Source organism: Wasmannia auropunctata, unplaced genomic scaffold, assembly GCF_000956235.1.
Source record: "Wasmannia auropunctata unplaced genomic scaffold, wasmannia.A_1.0 LD334492.1, whole genome shotgun sequence".
Classification (NCBI taxonomy): domain Eukaryota; kingdom Metazoa; phylum Arthropoda; class Insecta; order Hymenoptera; family Formicidae; genus Wasmannia; species Wasmannia auropunctata.
This window is the reverse complement of record NW_012028398.1, coordinates 70018-74412: the sequence shown is the minus strand read 5'-3', so window position 1 is coordinate 74412 and position 4395 is coordinate 70018. Positions and strand designations below refer to the sequence as shown.

Here is a 4395-nt window from a genome sequence, read left to right as displayed (position 1 = left end):
GCAATTTAAAAAGAATAAAATTTGTTGATAAAAAAAAAGGACAAAATCGTACGTAACAAATCTTCAATACGGTGTAAATTGTGCCAATTGATCGTGCAATTTTCCAACGCATGATGAGTAAGAAATATTTTATGGTATGTAAACGTCATATGAATTTTAGCGGAAAATATGGGAAAGCGCCTGCGAGGAAAGCGGTGGCGAGATATTTTTAGTTTCGACGTCAATTGAATTTACGATATAAATCAAGCGGACGTTCGCACATTGTATGACGAGCGACCAGCTCGCTCGTATGTACGGTACAGGTACCATATGTAAAACAAAAGGATGGAGTCGACCAATTCGTGAAAAAGCTTCTGCCAACAGTAAATATAGAAGTGTTTAAATGAGATGAAACAGATAAAAGAAATTTGTCTCAAATAGCATTGAAAGATTCTACAACAAATGCTCTTCTCTAATCTAACATGAAATTATTATATCTACTGCTTTTATTCAATTAGCTTTTTTTTGCGTGATATATTCAAAATAAAAAACAAAATTAGAAACGTCAAAATTAGAAAAATATACATATGTATGTACAGTCATGGACACATCGGTTGCGACACTTTCTTTTTTATAGGTTTCAAAACGCACTAATATTTTGCCAATGCGGACCACGATTGGTGTTATACTGTCTCTAGACTAAAGATAGTAACATTGTGGTTCGCATTTGCAAAATATTAGTTATCTATAAACTATACATTATGTATATTAAATACATATTAGAAATATGTATTTAAGACCTATAAAAAAAAAGTGTCGCAACCGATGTGTCCACAGCTGTACACAGAAATATGTATATATTTATTTAACTTATTAAAAAAAATTTATATACATACATATATGTACACATCTATTTATATATTTAATGAACAAAACAATTGCTGCAATAATAACGATAGTAAAAAATTTCAACATACACATACGCGCACATCACAGATAAGGGAAAATTTGATAAAAATCTAGGAAGCATTTTATGTACGGATTACACGCGATTCTCGCAAAGAAGAACGTTGAAGACAATCACTTGGGGATATATTTTCCTCTCTGAACGTTAGTAATAGTTCACAATCGCAGCAGATCAACTGTGAAACTGAAGCCATTTTCTTACAAATGCCACAGTCGCTCTTTCGAAACTCTTTAAGAAAAACTACCGTCGTTTTTTCAATCGGAAGACTAACTTTGTAATGTGTTGCGACAATAACACGTAAATTGTTTGACTCTAATGCGATATGCAAATTGTTATAATCACGTTTCTCAAAAGTTTTAATTAGTATGGAAATGTCTTAGGTCATTGAAAGAGATTGTAAATTAAAGGGCTTGTATAAAATTTGTTTCTTGATTAACTGCAACTAATTTTACTTTAATAATTTATATTCACGCATGCGTGAGACGCATTTGTTGAAAATTTAATGACAAGAAACTAAAAAAATTTGCAACGAAAGTGTGACGTGTTATTTGATCTTACGATCTTATACGAACAAAAAAACACCGCCGTTAAATTTGTCAGAGAATCTGTATTTATCTGTGTTTATCTGTGTATCTAAATATATATTTTTTTAGGCTCACAATCAGTGTATTACATATCGCGTTTTACTATATATGTATACATATAGTGCTCCGCAAGCGACAACCGATTTCTCTTCGCATGCGATTCGACAGAGAAGATGGAACGCCGAAGATAATGCCTATCGACTTCTCCTCCTCACACACATATACACACATATATACACATCACCAATTTGAGAATATCTACACCGAGGATGCTTGAATATATGTATATGCGTTCGTAAGCCGCACACATGTTTTTCTCAAAGGTCAGTATAATGGCGTCGACTACCCTCCTTTTGTCTTTTATATAATACATACATCAGCTTATAAAAATACTCTGTAGAAGTGTTATAAGGTAACTTTTTCTTCGTTCACGAAGAACATTCGCGGCTAAAGGCGCAAATCGCGAGCGATCGATCGGGGACGCCTCTGCTCCCTTCTGTGTTCGGAGTAAAATAAGTGATGTGTCTGTTAGAACTTCAGAACAATACGATCTTAATTAGCTATTTTCACATTTTTTAAGAAATATATTTTTAAACTGTTAAATCTTCTTTTTTAACTTTGTAATTGGACGTTAATATTTTAAATATTTTAATATTCAAGTATCAGTATACAAATATCAATAAATGTGTGCTCCGATCTTTATATTCAAATAAACTCTTTTATCTTTCTTACATTGTTTTATCATGATGGATGATTTTTTTCCTTTATTATAATGTATAAAAATAGCGGCGTGCGAAGAGCTGCGCGTCGACTTTCTGTGCCAAAGACTCAGGTTCAAATCCACCCAGAACAATATAATTCTAATTCGGTTTTAATCGATCCCTACCTCTCGAAGGCAACGGTAAATCAGCGACAGTATCTCTGTCAAGAGAATCTCTTCTAAGGCCGTTCGGAACCGGCATTAAAATTGTAGGTCCCATATATGTATCTACGGATATATGAAAAAGAGAGTCAGCGCCTACACGCTGACAAGCGTATAATATGGCACGCGAAGAAGAAGAATGTATAAAGTATATGCTTTCGTAAACTTATTACTATATAACTATATTTATAAACCATTATATGTATGTATACAGTTAAATAATTTCGCGGCAATTTTATGACTATCTGGTATATTGTTATTTCTCTAAATATCAATGTATTTTGAATTATTGAATTATAATTCTATCTATTTCCCCTCTCCCTCTTTCTCTCTCTTTCTTTCTATCTCAAATATGTAATTATTAATTGTCTGTAAATGTAAAAAAAATGTAACAATAAATTGATTAATTATAGTGTATTAATATTATATGTATACTTATTATAAACGGCAATCTTTGTATATTTTTATGTTTACTTTTCGCTTTTATATAGCGGTCGTTTTGTGACAGTTGCACGATAGCAGCGAGATATATTGCAATTGCTTAATGCGAGAATCTCGTTAATCGATAATATATGAATCGTTGAACATATGACACGTTTGATTAGCAAATGCTTCTTTGCAAATAACGAAACTCAAATAACGCATTAATAACGTTTATCCTATTTAATAACACTTTTAAAGGCAAACATTACTGTGATATTGCTGTTTATAATAACCAAAAATAGAGCAGATCAATGAAAGTCAAAGCACTCCGTACAAAAGTAAATACGAATGCTTTATGTGTGTGCATATAAAATTTTCAATGGAAATGTTTTAGAACACTAAAAGTTTGTTACCCCCGTGTTCTATGAACCTCGCCATAAAGATTGCCATCTTTCGAGATAGCAGACAGGAAGCGATTAGCGCTTTGGGGATTCTAATTCGGTTATCACGTCTATTTTCCTAGGGCGAAAGAGTTATGCGTCAACAGTGTCTATACATTCCGATTCCAGGCTAATTAAAATACAACTGCTCCACATTTCGATCGTGTATATCATTATTAAAAGGTAACGTATGTTTAATATCGTACCTTCACGTATCCGCTTTAATTGGCGGTTAACTTGCATAACAAAAGGTCTGATATAGTCGAAGGTTTAATAGACATAGGTGCAGAGAACAGCGTATATCTCTACATGATCTCCCGTGATAAATAATTGCGGTGGAGTTCTCTCGTACGGCGATACCGAGAATGAATGCACAGCTCGGTTGCTTAATGTATTCCGGTTGACAGAAAAAGGGATCCGTTGCAGCGTTCTCGAGTTTTTGGAACGATCGCGCGAGACTTAATGACGCCGGTAGGCTTTTACAGGGACATTATAATGACTGTGGCTTGCTATAAAAACTGTGCTCCTTTATAGTGGCGTTTTTTTTATAGCATCTGCTTCATGTCCTGTTACATCATGATCACTCTTGTGTACATAATTTTATGTGTGAAGTATTAATAACATTAAATCTTTTTTTTTTACGTGGTCATATCAGAGAATGTGTTTTCTGAAATATGATGACATTTATATGTCTATTTTCTTTCTCAATTTTAATTGAATTGAAAATGTAATGCTTATATATAAACATTATAAATACGTAGATATGTTTTCTTATATGTTTCACATGTATAATGCCTATTGTGCTTTTTGTTACATTCTTACTATACTATAAGCAGAAGGAGAGAGGAAACTATTATGTTCGCGTACTTATTTCTCGAATACTGAATTCGCAAAATGTTGGAAGCCAGCTTTTTTAAAGCTCTTCCTGATGATCAAAATGAAGTTCTGCCGTTGCAAATATTGAAGGTTTCGAGAAAAGATGAGAAACGTTACTTCATCTTCTTTCTCTGTCCGGAAGGCTTAAAGAAAAAGACTATAATAATTTATGTTAAAGTACGGAAGAAAGAGTACGTTTCGTCG

General features: G+C 33.1%; 1 long non-coding RNA gene across 1 annotated transcript; it reads left to right on the top strand.

Annotated features, from left to right (window-relative positions):
* The first annotated feature begins 3104 nt into the window (after nt 1-3104).
* On the top strand, nt 3105-4065 carry LOC105458639. Its single transcript, XR_975556.1, has 3 exons — nt 3105-3213; nt 3399-3498; nt 3593-4065. It is a non-coding gene; the product is annotated as an uncharacterized LOC105458639 (long non-coding RNA).
* Nucleotides 4066-4395: the final 330 nt, after the last annotated feature.